The sequence below is a fragment of the Coregonus clupeaformis genome, unplaced genomic scaffold (genome assembly GCF_020615455.1).
Source record: "Coregonus clupeaformis isolate EN_2021a unplaced genomic scaffold, ASM2061545v1 scaf0781, whole genome shotgun sequence".
NCBI lineage: Eukaryota > Metazoa > Chordata > Actinopteri > Salmoniformes > Salmonidae > Coregonus > Coregonus clupeaformis.
In genome coordinates, this window is record NW_025534236.1 from 218900 (window position 1) to 236696 (window position 17797).

At 47.0% G+C, this 17797-nt stretch overlaps 1 long non-coding RNA gene across 1 annotated transcript; it reads left to right on the top strand.

The window, feature by feature from the left end:
- Window positions 1–2555: 2555 nt before the first annotated feature.
- On the top strand, window positions 2556–16908 carry LOC123485647. Its single transcript, XR_006659096.1, has 3 exons — window positions 2556–2721; window positions 3203–3388; window positions 16764–16908. It is a non-coding gene; the product is annotated as an uncharacterized LOC123485647 (long non-coding RNA).
- Window positions 16909–17797: the final 889 nt, after the last annotated feature.

Genomic DNA, 17797 nt, shown 5'->3' on the forward strand with positions numbered 1-17797 from the left:
TTTATCCGGCGTCGGAACCTTGGGCTCACGGAAGGACACAGCTCCAGAAGCGGCAGGCGAGATGGGTGAAACCGGTAGTGGATCCTCCACCGGAAACTTGCGTTGGTTCTGGACCTCCGTCAGACCGGTAGAAAGGTTCCGAACTGACAACGCGATCTCCTGTAGTACCGTGCTATGATGGCCCAACATCTTCTCCTGCTGGGTAATGGCATGGCGAACAGAGTCCAGGTCCGCTGGGTTCATTACTGGCCGGATCGTTCTGTCACGAGTTACAAAGCCAGAACCCAGAAGCAGACCAGGACAAGGTAAGTTGAAACGAAGGTGAGTGTTTATTTACAAATTCAAGAGTGATGCTGAATAATCCAGGGAACAGAGCGGGCGGCGTTGATTAGTTGTTGGGGGTGCAGTGGTTGATCCCATCATGGGTCGGCAGCCGCCGACCACCAGGCAGAGGTTGGATGAAGGTTCCGGACGGGTGACTGCAGATGGAACAAAACGGAGGTAAGTAAACAACAAACCAACAAGGTGCAAAAACAACAAAACTAAGGCTAGGCTCTAAGACTGATACTCTGGTAAACCTACTGTTCATGGCTAACGATCCGGCAGGGAATGGATGTTAGGCCAGAGCCTAAGAAGGGTGATGATCAGGACCAGGTGTGCAGATTGCTGATGGGATGCAGGTGCGGAAATCAAGGGAGCTCCCCGGAGCGTTCCCGAACCCTCGGGAAACTGGAGCTCACGAACAGAAAAACTAGTCCACAGACAGGACCCGACTCAGACTGCCGGGATCGTTACAAAACTGCTTGGAGTAACCCTGGATTGTAGACTGTCATGGTCAAAGCATGTTGATACAACAGTAGCTAAGATGGGGAGAAGTATGTCCATAATTAAGCGCTGCTCTGCCTTCTTAACACTATCAACAAGGCAGGTCCTACAGGCCCTAGTTTTGTCGCAACTAGACTACTGTTCAGTAGTGTGGTCAGGTGTCACAAAGAGGGACTTGGGAAATTTGTAGTTGGCTCAGAACAGGGCAGCACGGCTGGCCCTTAAAAGTACATGGAGAGCTAACATTGATGACATGCATGTCAATCTCTCCTGGCTCAGAGTGGAAGAGAGATTTACTTCATCACTGCTTGTTTTTGTGAGAGGTGTTGATGAGCTGAATGTACCGAGTTGTCTGTTTGGAATACTGGCACACAGCTCGGACAACCATGCATACCCCACAAGACATGCCACCAGAGGTCTCTTCACAGTCCCCAAGTCCAGAACGGACTATGAGAGGCGCACAGTACTACATAGAGCCATCACTCTATTCCACTGATGCAAGCAGTAGAATCTGATTTTAAAAAACAGGTAAAAATACACATTGTGGAACAGCGGGGACTGTGAAGAGACACACACACACACACAGGTACATCCACAAATACATATAGACACTCACTCTACACACACATACACATGGATGTTGTATTGTAAATATGTGATAGTGGAGTAGTGGCCTGAGGGAACACACTAAATGTATTGGGTAAAGTGTTATGAAATATAATGTCATGTAATATTTTTAATTGTATATAACTGCCTTAATGTTGAAGGACCCCAGGAAGAGTAATGGGGAGCCTTAATAAATACAAATACAAATAAAAAAACAACAATTATATAAAGATGCATGGAGGAGAGGGAGAGGGTTGGGTGTGAAGGTAGTCTGGGAGAGAAGGATAGAGAGGTGTAGGAGAGAGGGATAGATTGGTAGAGGAAAAGAGGAAGGGAGAAGAGAGAGGCAGAGAGATAGAGGTGGTTGGGAATAAGGCAGGGCTGTTTAAGGGAAAGCCATTGTGTAGTGGCGGCCTGATCGCGGCGGTAAAGAGTGAATAATGGGGCTTGATTACAGTCCATGAACGGCACATCGTTCAGAATCAATCGTCGAGCACAATTACAGGAGCGCAAACAGCAGTCCTCTCTCTCCCCGGACAGAATAGGAACTGATTGTGTCAGAGGACAACATCATCCTGGAAATTACTTGTTGCCTCCTCGTATGGAACCATTAGAGCAGGTGCACCCACACCCACAAGCCACCAGCCTTTCCTTATGCACTTAGAGCACACACACACACATGCTCACACACACACACACACACATGCACCCACACCCACAAGCATTTCATTATGCACTTAGGACACACACACACCTTCTAAAAAGCTTTCACAGTCACCTTAACATGCACATTCACACACCACATAACGCTGTATCAATTAAAGCACATAATGTGTGTTTGCCCTGGTCTCAAGTATGGGTTTGGGGTTCTGGATGCAGGGCTGATGGTGCAGCAGGCCCTCACAGGAAGTGCACACAGGAAGTCACTCTTGACCCCATCAGGTGCTGTCACAATGCTATAGCATCCATTTCAAAACATATTGGTGCAGAGGAAGGGGCAGGAAGGCTAATCATTTACATATGGAACAACAAGATGTCTATACTTTGTTTTTTTCACCAATTAAAAATAAAGAAATAATAAAGAAAACAAAATGATTAAAAACAGCCGGGTGAGGTGTCTGGCAGCAGGTTTGTGTGTTGTTGAGATTTGATTGACAGCTGTGTGGATGGTTGTGATGGTGATTGTTTCTCTGAAGGATCCTGCCCTCTGGGGGAGAGGTCAGTGTGAACATCCAATCAGCAGGCTGCTTGGGGACGGACACTGAGGTCAACACGCTGGAGCATGTACAGGTCAGAGAGACAGGTTCAAATGTTATTACCAATACACCACTTCCTCTAACTGTGTGTGTGTGTGTGTGTCAGTATGTAAATTGCGAAGGGTTCGTCTTTGGCTGCTTTCTCCTGGCAGAAAGCATTGGTCAGGGCATCGCTGCAAGTGTGATTGATGGATGTGTTGCCATGGGAATGTGCTGTAAACAGGAGCAGGCTGTCAGTCTTTTAAAGCTCGGCAGCAGCTCACTCTGCGATGTGCCATTGTCACACCAGATGTGCTGTGTGAGATGAACGGGGGTGAGTGGGGGTACACGTCATCTGTTTACTTAAGTCATTCATCTAACACTAATACTAATACTCCCCAACCTCTCTCGCTGTCTGTATCCTTCTCTCTCAATCATACACACACACACGCACACACACAATTGTCTCTCTCTCTTTCTATCACATACTCTCTGTCTTTGTCTCCCTTTCTTTCATACTCTCACACACACCCCAGGTGAAGGTGAGTCTCAGCAGTGTGTGTCGTGGTGACCTCTCCATAGCCCTAGTGTCCCCAGCGGGCACAGTGTCTCTGCTCCTGGCCACGCGGAGCAACGATGCCTCGGCCGCCGGCCTGAGGAACTGGACACTGATGAGCGTCCAGTCCTGGGGGGAACACCCTCACGGCGTCTGGATACTCAAGGTCAGCCGCCGTCCTTTACCATGTTTACACCCCCAGAGAACTTTCAATTCACCTCACACAGCAAATTCACTAGTGTACATTTAACTCGGAAAGTGTTACATTTATCACTTCGACAGAGTTCATATGAATCCCTTTAATCTAGTTAAATGAACACTTTTGAGACTAACCTCAGTTCATCCCAAAGTCTCATCCGACTATAGCCATTTCTATTTTCCTCTGTGATACATTCATGGATTTACTGAGTGATGTTTGATATTGTCGAAGGGACTAAATGGAATAGAAATTAAGAATCCCTGGTCCATTCCACTGAATGACCAATTCCACTCCAGACTCACTGTCATGCGATGCAGACAACAATGAGACAAAGTGGGTGAGGTCATTTAGTGTGTGTGTGTGTTTGCGTGCGTGCGTGCATGGTTGTGTGTGTGCATGTGTAGGTCAAATGGGAATCAGGCCTTGTAAACAGTTGGAGGTTTATAGAAAAAAGCTGGCGAGATGAAAGGGACCTCCCCCCTCCCTACACACACACACACTCACGTCCTCCTGCAGATTTACTGTCCCCTTTGTGACCAATTACTCAGGCCCAACGCTGTGGAGACACAGAGAACACAGCAGAGCGACACACAGGCTCATTACCATGGCTAGAGTCACAGTCCTCAACACACATTAACAATGGGAGCTGACGATGCTCGGCACAGCTTGGCACAGCTTAACACACTGCTAATCAGCGCACACAGCGCACAACACAACCCTTAACGCACAGCAGCTTACTGTAAATCAGCCGACAGACAACACATACTGTTCGTATGCATACACACACACACACAACAACTTACTGTATCTCAGCACACACACAGCACACACACACACACTTACCGTAAATATGAACACAAATATGAATACATAGAATACAATGCACACTTTGCACTACACACTTGGCCACAGAGAGAGGGATGCCCTACCACACAGACTAGGAGAGGATTTAACACAGCTATCTCCTGTATCAGTGTTTTACTCAAGGACAGTGGAGGGGGTGGAGGAGGCTGGAGGGTTGGAGGGGGCTGGAGGGGTGGAGGGGGCTGGAGGGTTGGAGGGGGCTGGAGGGGTGTTTCTGGCAGGACTGGAGATAGTCTTTATTGATTTGTCATGATGACAATTGTCAAAGAGCGTGGTGGTGAAAGAGCCAGATGGAATTGAAAGAGAAAAAGGAAGGCTCCGCGCCGTGACTTTCCAGCACGCTGAAGGATATCACCGCAGGGCAGTAAACGCTGTAAGACATGGTAGACTCTCTCTCTCTCTCTCTCTCTTTCTCTCTCTGAGTTCCCGCTCGCTCTCTCTCTTTCTCTCCCCCTCTTTTTTGCTCATTCTCTCTCTTTGAGCTCTCTTTTTTTCTGCTCTCTCTCTCTCTCTCTCTTTCTCTCTTCCTCCTTTCTCTCTCTCAACCTGCCCAGTCTCTAACCCTCCTCTGTAATAGCCCAGAGGAAGCAGAGGAAGCTGGCTGGTTTGTTTACACTAGAGTAGGAACATTAGTGTACATGAATATATCCCTGCTCAGTAGAACACTGTTGCCCTTCTGCAGTGTGAAACTGAGGTAACGTCACATAGGAAATAAAGTACAGTATGACAATTTAGACCCACTTGCTTTGTGTATTGTTGGTTTCTATGACAATAAAGACTAGTACCCATGCATGGAGACACGCACAGAGACACGCGTGTACACACACACACACACACACACACACACACACACACTGGCACACTGATATCGAACACACATACACACACAGACCGACAAACACACACACACTCCTGCTCAACCTCCTCTGGCTCACAACTGCCCCCTCTCTGCCCCCTCAGCACACCACAGCCCCTGGTGCCCACATGGATGACATGGTAGTATGGCTCGGCTTTAGAGTTTTTAGAGGAGAGATCCCTATTCCCAGTAGACTGGATAGAGCTGGATAGAGAACTAACTGCTGGAGTAATACAATACGTGTGTTTAGCCTACAGCAGTGTGGCTGGCATGGTTTGTGACTGACAGATGATATATATACTAATACAGTCCCAGGTGGCACATCTGGATTTCCCTCCCTCCTTCTATGCCCCCAAAATGACCCAGGGAACTGACACATAAACAGTTATAGCAAAATACACTCAAATACACATTTATTCTCACAAGCACACAAACACTCACTCTGGCCCAAGGTGGATTTCTAAAGGTGCATGCATTTGCATGCATTTCCATGTATAATGAGTTTGGGGAGATCAAGCAATCCAACTGTCCTTTGTGGGTAGTTATTTTTCTTTTTGGGGGGGAGTGGCCCTCTATGTGAATATCACCCACAGTGTATGTTGGCACTGCATCGCAGATGGTCAGGGCTGAGGGCACCCTGTGGGCACAGGGTACCTCTGAGTGTGTGTGTGTATGTGCTCGCATTTATAATAATAATAATAATAATAATAATATGCCATTTAGCAGACGCTTTTATCCAAAGCGACTTACAGTCATGTGTGCATACATTTTTACGTATGGGTGGTCCCGGGGATCGAACCCACTACCCTGGCGTTACAGGCGCCATGCTCTACCAATTGAGCTGTATTTGTGTGTATGCGTTTGTGGCATGTATGTGTGTGTTGTTGTTATCGTGTGCGTGTGTGCGTGTGTGTGTGCGTATGTGTGCGTGGCTCCCAGCGTGCTGAGCGGCCACCGTAGCCCTGTTGTGGATGATTGATGCAGTAGAGGGAGCAGAGAGAAGCTCAGGTTCAGCCAGAACCTCCAGTCTCACACACTGCTGGGCCCCCGTTGCTTTACATATGTAAGCCCAGCAAGACTTCTGCTGGCATCCTCCACAGCACTCTCTCTCTCTCTCTCGCTCCCTCTTTCTCGCTATCTCTTTTACTCAATCGCACACTTTCTCTGTATATATACAGTGAAGGATAAAGTATTTGATCCCCTGCTGATTTTGTACGTTTGCCCACTGACAAAGACATGATCTGTCTATAATTTTTATGGTAGGTTTATTTGAACAGTGAGAGACAGAATAACAACAAAAACATCCAGAAAAACGCATGTCAAAAATGTTATACATTTATTTGCATTTTAATGAGGGAAATAAGTATTTGACCCCTCTGCAAAACATGACATAGTACTTGGTGGCAAAACCCTTGTTGGCAATCACAGAGGTCAGACGTTTCTTGTTGTCATGAACCCTGCATCCTGAGTCGGTTCCTGCCTGTGTTGTCATTTTCTGCTCGGAATCTCCAGTTTCCTGAGGATTCTGGAACGCTCCCTGCCTGGTTGCCGGGCGACGTTGCTAGGCGGGAGCTCTCCTGATTAACCGCACCTGCATCCCATCAGCGATCTGCACACCTGGTCCTGATCTTCACCCTTTTTAAGCTCTGACCTGACATCCATTCCCTGCCGGATCGTTAGCCATGAACAGTATGTTTGTCAGTGTATCAGCCTTGGAGCTTCTAGCGTTAGTTTTGTTGTTTTGCACCTTGTTGGCTTGCTGTGTACTTACCTCCGTTATGTTCTATCTGCAGTCACTCACCCGGAACCTTCACCCAACCCCTGCCTGGTGGTCGGCGGCTGCCGAGCCATTATTGGACCTGTCACTGCACCCCCACCAACTCATCTCCGCCGACCGCTCTGTTCCCTGGATTATTCAGCATCGCTTTTGAATCTGTTAAATAAATATTCACCTTCGTTTCAACTCACCTTGTCCTGGTCTGCTTCTGGGTTCTGGCTTTGTAACCCGTGACACTTGTAGTTGGCCACCAGGTTTGCACACATCTCAGGAGGGATTTTGTTCCACTCCTCTTTGCAGATCTTCTCCAAGTCATTAAGGTTTCGAGGCTGATGTTTGGAAACTCGAACCTTCTGCTTCCTCCACAGATTTTCTATGGGATTAAGGTCTGGAGACTGGCTAGGTGTCAGCGTCTGGGTGCAGTGGGGAAACGGAATCAGGCGCAGGACACAGAACTGAGAATTAATGGCTTTACTCGACTCCAAGTAAATATAGCAAACCCTCCACGCAGGGAAGAGCAAAAACAACAGCTTAACAGATGACGTAAGAAGAACAATCACGCACACACTCAGGAGGGAAAACAGAGGTAATATAGGGAAACTAATAAGCCTAATGGGTAACAGGTGTGAACAATACAGACAGAACTAGTGAGACACAGAAACATCGATCGGTGGCAGCTAGTACTCCGACGACGACCGCCGAAGCCTGCCCGAACGAGGAGGAGGGGCAGCCTCGGCCGTTTCCGTGACAGTACCCCCCTGACGCGCGGCTCCAGCCGTGCGTCGACACCGGCCTCGGGGACGGCCAGGAGGACGCGGAGCAGGGCGAGTCGGATGACGACGATGGAACTCCCTTAACAAGGAGGGATCGAGGATGTCCCTCCTGGGAACCCAGCTCCGTTCCTCCGGACCGTACCCCTCCCACTCCACGAGATACTGCAGGCCTCCAACCCGACGCCTCGAATCCATGATGGAACGGACCGAGTACGCCGGTGCCCCCTCAATGTCCAATGGGGGCGGAGGAACCTCCCGCACCTCAGACTCCTGGAGCGGACCAGCTACCACCGGCCTGAGGAGAGACACATGGAACGAGGGGTTTATACGGTAATCAGGGGGAGCTGTAACCTATAACAAACCTCGTTCAACCTCCTCAGGACTTTAAAGGGCCCCACAAACCGCCGACCCAGCTTCCGGCAGGGCAGGCGAAGGGGCAGGTTTCGGGTCGAGAGCCAGACCCGGTCCCCCGGTGCATAAACCGGAGCCTCACTGCGGTGGCGGTCGGCACTCGCCTTCTGTCTCCTAATCGCCCTTTGCAGGCGTACATGGGCAGCGTTCCATGTCTCCTCCGAGCGCTGAAACCATTCATCCACCGCAGGAGCCTCGATCTGGCTCTGATGCCACGGTGCCAGGACCGGCTGGTAACCTAGTACACACTGAAAGGGAGACAGGTCAGTGGAGGAGTGGCGGAGGGAATTTTGAGCCATTTCTGCCCAGGGGATGTAAACTGACCAATCCCCCTGCCGGTCCTGGCAATACGACCTCAGAAACCTACCCACATCCTGGTTTACTCTTTCCACCTGCCCATTACTCTCGGGGTGAAAACCTGAGGTCAGGCTGACCGAGACCCCCAGATGGTCCATAAACGCCTTCCAGACCCTCGATGTGAACTGGGGACCCTGATCAGACACTATATCCTCAGGCACCCCGTAGTGCCGGAAGACGTGTGTAAACAGGGCCTCTGTGGTCTGTAGGGCAGTAGGGAGACCGGGCAAAGGAACGAGACGACAGGACTTAGAAAACCGATCCACAACGACCAGGATCGTGGTGTTACCCTGTGACGGAGGAAGATCTGTAACAAAGTCCACCGATAGGTGTGACCACGGCCGCTGTGGAACGGGGAGAGGTTGTAATTTACCTCTGGGCAGGTGTCTAGGTGCCTTGCACTGAGCGCACACCGAACAGGAAGAAACATAAAGCCTCACGTCCTGAGCTAAGGTGGGCCACCAGTACTTCCCACTAAGACAGCGCACTGTCCGACCAATGCCAGGATGGCCAGAAGCAGGTGGAGAATTCGGTTATTCTGTCTCTCACTGTTCAAATAAACCTACCATTACATGTATAGACTGATCATTTCTTTGTCAGTGGGCAAACGTACAAAATCTGCAGGGGATCAAATACTTTTTTTCCCTCACTGTATTTCTCTCTTTCTCTCTGTCTTACTCTTCCTCCTTTTTCACACTCAAACTTTCTCTCACCCTGTCTTTCACTCACACGTGCTTCTTCTTCTTTTCTGTCTTTTCAGTCTTTCCCATCCTGTCTTCCTCTTGATCTCCAGCAATCAACTACTTCTTGGTCTATCTCTTATGATCTCTGATGCTTCATCTCTAATCTCCTTCTCTCTATGTACCCTATACCTCTCTATGTCTTTGTAATCGCCCCCCACCTCACTCTCGCTATGGGCCCAATTCCGACCTGAGTTAAGCACACGTAAATGGAATGTAATACCCTTTTTATGCACTTTTCTCTCTGTGCCTATTCTGACCTTGGAATGGTGTGCTATTCACCTGCTATTAGTTTTGGGTGGAGAGCGAATAAATGGAGGTGTGGCGGAGGTGTGTCTACAGATACCCCGTATTCTGACCTTGACTTTAATTCCCTAATGATTCCACAACCTTTAGGCGCAAGGAAACAATGAATAAGGTCTAGCGAACCTACCGGTTCCAAGTGGAAAGAACATCCACTTGATTTTTTCCAATCGAAATAACACCATTCTACACGCACTGTAATTTACAACTTGAAAAAAGCTATTGATAAGAGCTAGGTAAATGAGTAATCCATTTGGATAAGGGAATTGTAAATATATATTACACTTGTTTTAAATATATTTTACCTTATAATCACTGGAGACAAATGTGAAATCAGTCATATGCAGCAAACTGAAGCATATCAACATATCAACTTTCCCACAAATCCTGTGCCATCATGCAGAATTTAAAATGTAAGGCCTTTTAACTTGCAGGGCTGGGAACTCTCGAATGTCTGAATTATAGGCTACCCCGACTTTCTCTGTTTGGTATTTCTATCATGTTAAATGTTAGCCACTATCAGTATCGACCGGCAGTAGGCCTAATAACAACACATATTCAACTGCAAATTTACTGTTAGTTCCCTTCAGTTGGTATAGCCTACATTATCATTCCATTTAATGACATTGTTTCGTTTACCTTCATTTGCTTCCTCTGTACAAGCCTTCACGGCCATGTGGTTGTTGATGAGGATCATTAGTAACAGTTGATCATATTTGTTTTGAAGACATGTAGGCTAATTTAATCGTTATGGAGCGCAGACCAAGCCGTAACAGTTTGAACCCGACGCATGGCGCAATACTTGGCTGTGTCATCACACAGTTCCATGGTTAGTGCAGGCAATACAGGGTATAGCCTACTATTGGACACTATTCTCCCTATTATAATTATATGTACACTAATCTTCCAACATTACCATGGGTTAAAGAACTGAATTTGTCAATTTTTAGAATTAATCAAACCACTGTTTTCTTTCTTTCGTGCGTTAAGGCTCTTCAAACCTGTTTTTTATGATTCATAAATACTTTCCTAACCAAATATGGATATATTTAAATGGCTTTCTTTCATTGATCCCTAATATTCTGAACCCGTTCTCTCGATATATTCTATTGAGTATGTCGACAAAACTCCAACTAAAAGGTACACTGTATTTAAAGGGGTGGCTTAAGATATATTTACCAAAAACTCTATTGAATGAAAACTCCACGAGAAAATCCAGCAAGTGGGAGGATTTTCACTGGTTGAATTACATTTACATTCTACATTTACATTTTAGTCATTTAGCAGACGCTCTTATCCAGAGCGACTTACAGTTAGTGAGTGCATACATATGTTTTTTTTTTTCATACTGGCCCCCCGTGGGAAACGATCCCACAAACCTGGCGTTGCAAGCGCCATGCTCTACCAACTGAGCTACACAGGGCCCCGCGCGCAACGGAACCACGCCTGTAAAGCCCATTACGCACCTTCATAAGGTAAGTCTGAATACCAACTACTGAGAAGTGCGTAGGAAAGGCATGTATAAAAAAGGCGTACATTTCCTAAATCGGAATCTGGCCCTAGGTGCTTTTGTTTCTTATAATGTAGCCTACCTGTTTCTCCCTCTGTATTGTCTCAAAGTATTAGTCACTTCTATTGCCTCTCCCTTTCCATTTTTTATATCTTACATATACAACTAAACGTGCAATTTCAAATAGTACACATTTCCCAAAATACACAAATACTAGTCCCAGAACATCTGTACAGACAACAGGGGATTATTATGACATAGCTACATTTGATATTCAAAGCAAATTGTCACGACTCCCTCCGAAGCTGCCCCTCTCTCCTTGTTCGGGCAGGCTTCGGCGTTCGTCATCACCGGCCTTCTAGCCACTGCCGCTCCTCATTTCATCATTCCATTGGTTTTGTCTTGTTCATATCCCCTCATCAGTACCTGTATAAGTGTTCCCTCTGCCCCCTTGTCTTTGTGTGTGATTGTTTATTGTGAGGATAGTGAAGCTCGGTGGAGCTCCTTGTATTTTGTATTGCCGGGTTATTTTCCCTGTGTGCCTTGTTGGTTCCAGTGCACCTGTTTTGCGCACTGGACTGTTTTGACGCTTTACTGCGTAACTCTGTATTCCGGAATAAATCCTGTTATTCTGTGATTTACCCTCCTGCGCCTGACTCCTTCTACTCACCCATCACACAAATCCAACAAAGAAACTCTTGTTAGACACAGACAGACAAACAAACAAACCAATCAGATATACTGAGCATCACCTATAAATCATCAATCATAGCTCCATATCAGTGGAGGCTGCTGAGGGGAGGACAACTCAAAATAATGGCTGGAATGGAGTGAAAGGAATGGTATCAAACACATGAAAACAAATAAAAACGTGCTTGATACCATTCCAGTAACTCCATTCCAGCCTTTATTATGAGCCGTCCTCCCCTCAGTAGCCTCCACATGATCTATGATTGTGATGTTATAGTATATTTTAGCATAAAGTCACACGTCAGGGAAATAAGAGTGAATTGAATATAATTGAATTGATTGGAATTCGGGTTTCCATGTCACCTGTGAGACTATTAGTGTCAGAAAGCGATCCGGCCCTACATTAGAGCATGGTCTCCTCTCTCTCCTCTCAGCCATGGACGGCCGGCTATCGACCCACCTGTGGCATCACACGGTTTGTTTACCAACAACAAATCAATGCTGCGCTCAGCTGGGGGCTGCTGGGAATGGCCTCTGTTCCCCTCACATACTCCCTCAACACACACACACACACTCCCTCAACACACAAACACACAGCCAGTGTGGTCAATGCCACACAAATGGACTGGGCAATACTATGTTGGACTGTTTGTGTGTGTTTGACTTATTGTTGCCCTAGGGCCTAGTACCTGACAATACATGTGTATGCTATACACACATTGACAGTGTTACGGTGTAGATAACAAGGTCTATTAAGATTAGATTGTAGAAATTCTGTGAAGACATAATACGAAATGCTGTGTATATACTGAACAAAAATATTAACGCAACATGTAAAGTGTTGGTCCCATATTTCATCAGCCGAAATAAAAGATCCCAGAAATTCTGTATACACACAAAAAGCTTATTTCTCTAAAATGTTGTGCACAAATGTGTTTACATCCCTGTTAGTGAGCATTTCTCCTTTGCCAAGATAATCCATCCACCTGACAGGTGTGGCATATCAAGAAGCTGATTAAACGGCATGATCATTACACAGGTGCACCTTGTACTGGGGACAATAAAAGGCCACTAAAATGTGCAGTTTTGTCACACAATGCCACAGATGTCTCAAGTTTTGAAGGAGCGTGCAATTGGAATGCTGACTGCAGTAATGTCCAACAGAGCTGTTGCCTGATAATTTTATATTCATTTCTCTACCATAAGCCGCCTTCAATGCCGTTTCAGAGAATTTGTCAGTACGTCCAACCGGCCTCACAACCGCAGACCATGTGTAACCACACCAGCCCAGGACCTGCACATCCGGCTTCTTCACCTGCGGGATCGTCTGATGAGGGGGCGGGTGCTGAGGAGTATTTCTGTCTGTAATAAAGCCCTTTTGTAGGGAAAAATCACAGGAGGTTGGTGGCACCTTAATTGGGGAGGATGGGCTAAGTCGAATGGTATCAAATACATCAAACACATGGTTTCCATGTGTTTGATGCCATTCAATTTGCTCCGTTCCAGCCATTATTATGAGCCGTCCTCCCTCAGCAGCCTCCACTGGGAAAAACTCATTCTGATTGGCTGGGCCTGGCTCCCCAGTGGGTGGGCATATGCCCTCACAGGCCCACCCATGACTGCGCCCCTGCCCAGTCATGTAAAATCCATAGATTAGGGCCTAATTTATTTATTTCAATCGGCTGATTTCCTTCTATGAACTGTAAATCTTTGAAATTGTTGCATGTTGCGTTTTATATTTTTGTTCAGTATAAATTCTGTATTAGCTAAGTGTTTCTGTGTGTAAAGTGTTGATATTAGTTTGACAGTCATGGTGTGTGTTTGGCCTGTGCTGTTTGGAACAGTGCTGTGTCCCGGGCCCCCAGGTGACAGACACCAAGGGGTCAGTGGGCCGCTGTGTGAGGGTTAGCTCAGTGGAGGCAGCGGGAACCCTCCTCAGTGTCACACTGCTCCTCTACGGCACCTACAACCCACAAAGGAGACTGCACGGTACGAGGCATCTGTGTGTGTGTTTGTATCTGTGTCATTTTGTCTGTCTTTCTGTCTGTCTGTCTTTCTGTTCGTTCTTCCATCCATCCGTCTGTCTGTCCACTCTCTATATCGCCCATCAGGAAAGTCTCCCTCTCCTTGTACCCACTGTGAGTCCACCACCGTTTCACCACTGCTGCACAGTAACTGTAGTGAAGTCAGTTCTACAGTATGTTTCTCTCTCTCTTATCCGTCTCTCCAACTTCTCTCCCCTCCTCTCCTCTCCTCCCCTCTGTGATAACTGCAGTCATTTCTCTTGGCCGCGGTGGCAGGTGGTGACCAGGGGAAGTCTGATGTGTAATTACGGAGTGACCCCGGCAGACCCCTGGCGCCCCCCTCCTCAGTGTATGTCAGCTCCCCGGTGCCCTCACACACGCACACACACACACACACACACATACTCACACACATACAGACACACACATACACACACATGCACACACACACACACATACAGGCACACACACACACATCTCACACACACACACACACACACTCCCGCGCCAGGCCGGGGCAGGCCAGGGGCCGTGTTTAAGAGGTAGGAGATGGTGCTGTGACAGAGACACGCAAGCCGTTTCATAGCCCACCTCCTCTTTCGTTCCCCCTCTCTCTCTTCCTCTCCCTCCTCACTCTCTCTATCCATCTCTTCATCCCTGGATCTAGCTGTAGTCCATCTGCTGTCCGTGTGAAGACACACTTTGAACTGGGAACGCAAATACAACCAGCTCTCGCAGTCTCACTGCAGAATTAGACATTTATCCACGTTTCTCAAAACGTCAAATTTCGAAGTTGCTCCAAACGTCTAATTTAGAAGGTTAAGGGTTAAGGTTTTCGATAGGGTTAAAACATAAAGTTTAGGCAGTAATTCCGAATGGTTAAGGTAAGGGTTAAGGTTTGGGACAAGGTTAAAAGAAAACAATTAAAAACGAGTGTCCACCACTGGGATCAAACACGCAACCTTCCAATCCAGTCACACGCCCATCCGCTACCCTCGTTCACAATACCCAAGAAAAACCCAAGCCTACTTGATGATAATAGCGCTCACTGTTGCCCCTAGTGGGTGATTTTGAAGGCTTTTCCTGATGTCCCCAGGACGTGAATAGACCTCCAATTTCGAAGTCGCTCTTGAGCAATCTGCCTGCGCAAACCCGTGCAGACTGAACAGACACTTTTATGAACACACACACACACACACAAACACACACGTACAAAAACACATACACACACACAAACACACAAAGGCACAGATACTCACAAAACAACACACACACACATCTCTATCCAATCTCCGATGAACAAGTGTGTTAGAAGGGTGTTAAACAGATACTGTGAGAGAGAGATAAAGTGTCAGATAACATGGAGACACCAAAAGAACATGAAGTGGTCAATTCCATCACAAAGGATCTCATAGAATTGCAATTTGTGGGGTTTCCAAGTGTGACTGCAACCCTGTGCCTGTCTGTCCAACACCTAAGCCAAAACCTGATGAGGTTGCTGGTGTTAAGACGCTACAGTAAGCCATCATTACAGCCATAATTATGTATAGTTAACTATTAGTCAGTGCCACTCAATATAGCCATACTGTGTGTGTGTGTGAGTGTGTGTGTGTGTGTGTGTGTGTGTGTGTGTGTGTGTGTGTGCGTGCGCGCATGTTTTTTCCCTCTGTACAGTATGCTGCTGCATTAAGGCAACAGGTATGTTGCTGCATACTTCCATGTGTAGGATGAAAGCTAGATATTGTCTTTGTGAGTGTGCTGTCTGGGTGATTCTGCGTGTGTTTCTCTCTCTCTCGCTGCTTGTTGGTGGCTGTGTGTGTGTTGTAAGTGAAAGTAAATTGCTGTGATTATGTGGCAGTAATTGAACAGGGACGGTGTGTTTAATTGAGATGTTTGTTCCTGATGTTCCTCTAGAGTAGCAGCTCTGCGCTGGTGACAAGTGTGCTGTGTGTGTGTGTGTGTGTGTGTGTAGGAGATGCTTTACTGTGTGTTGTTCTTTACCTGTTTGTATAATAGGCTACTGTATGTGTTTATTTGTATCTGTAAGGCTTTAGGCCATTATGTTTTTCTTGGTTGGGTGTGTGAGTGTTTGTGTACGTGTGTGCGTGCGTGTGTGAGTGTTTGTATAGGCACTGGCTCTCTATCTGATATGCCTCCTGGGCTCTCTCACCCAAATCAAATGGTAGGAAACATCAATTTCACCACTCTCTTCTTATCTCCTCCTCCCCTGTCTCTCAAGCCTCGTCTATCCTTCTCCCCCTCCTCCTCTTCCAGTCTGCCTTCCTCTTCTCCTCCCCTCCTGTCTCCGTCTCTTCTCCTCCTCCCCCTCTCCTCTCCCTGCTCGCTCTGTCTCTGTGGAGGTGTGATTACCCTCCTCCCCTGAACAGTGGTGATCTGAGCATCTGTGTGTGTGTGTGTGTGTGCACTGCGTCAGGTGTGTCTGTCTGTCTGCCTGCGTGCATGCTTGTGTGTGCGCGTTTGTGTGAATGTGTGTATGTGTGTGTGTGTGTGTGTGTGAGAGCAATGGTGATCTGAGCATCCTGGCGCTGGGCATTGTGCAGAGCGATTCATGGGCCACGTCTCCAAATGAATGCCTCCATTCACAATTACACCCCTCCATTAGACGCAGCCTCCACTGTGTCGGAACGCCTTGTTGTCTTCTTTTTCCCCATAAAAAAAGCAATTAAATCTGGACAAAACAAGCCAGGATGGAACGGTGTACCTGAGAAGAGCAAGGGCCAAATCTTTAACTGAGTTCACACAATCTCTACCGTCTGTCGCATTCAAATGCATACAGACAGTCAGTCTCATACCGTGTACCCTTCAGTCATATACATGTATGCATAATATACATTATTTTACATATGTACAGTATGTTTGTGTGTCTATTTTATAGGCATGCACACAAACATACTCTCTCTCTCTCACTCGCTCACGCACAAAGCACGCATGCATGCACTCACGCACACAAATATAAACACACATACAATATTATAATGATGTTCTGTGTCTCCCCCCTCTCTTTTCCCTCTCTTAGAAGAGCCCCTGTAGAGTTTTTGGTCCATGGGTGCGTACCACCCTGTCCCTCAGGCGGGGCTGTATGTTCGGGACAGTCACCCACCTCAGGACCTGATCCAGTGGGCCTTTGAGCTAGAGAGAGACAGGAAGGTGGGCACTGATGACATCCCCGTCCCGCGCCAACGCAAGGTACAGTGGGGAAAAAAAGTATTTAGTCAGCCACCAATTGTGCAAGTTCTCCCACTTAAAAAGATGAGAGAGGCCTGTAATTTTCATCATGGGTACACGTCAACTATGACAGACAAATTGAGAAAAAAAAATCCAGAAAATCACATTGTAGGATTTTTTATGAATTTATTTGCAAATTATGGTGGAAAATAAGTATTTGGTCACCTACAAACAAGCAAGATTTCTGGCTCTCACAGACCTGTAACTTCTTCTTTAAGAGGCTCCTCTGTCCTCCACTCGTTACCTGTATTAATGGCACCTGTTTGAACTTGTTATCAGTATAAAAGACACCTGTCCACAACCTCAAACAGTCACACTCCAAACTCCACTATGGCCAAGACCAAAGAGCTGTCAAAGGACACCAGAAAAAAAATTGTAGACCTGCACCAGGCTGGGAAGACTGAACCTGCAATAGGTAAGCAGCTTGGTTTGAAGAAATCAACTGTGGGAGCAATTATTAGGAAATGGAAGACATACAAGACCACTGAACACTGATAATCATGCAAGATCTCACCCCGTGGGGTCAAAATGATCACAAGAACAATGAGCAAAAATCCCAGAACCACACGGGGGGACCTAGTGAATGACCTGCAGAGAGCTGGGACCAACGTAACAAAGCCTACCATCAGTAACACACTACGCCGCCAGGGACTCAAATCCTGCAGTGCCAGACGTGTCCCCCTGCTTAAGCCAGTACATGTCCAGGCCCGTCTGAAGTTTGCTAGAGTGCATTTGGATGATCCAGAAGAGGATTGGGAGAATGTCATATGGTCAAACTTTTTGGTAAAAACTCAACTCGTCGTGTTTGGAGGACAAAGAACACCA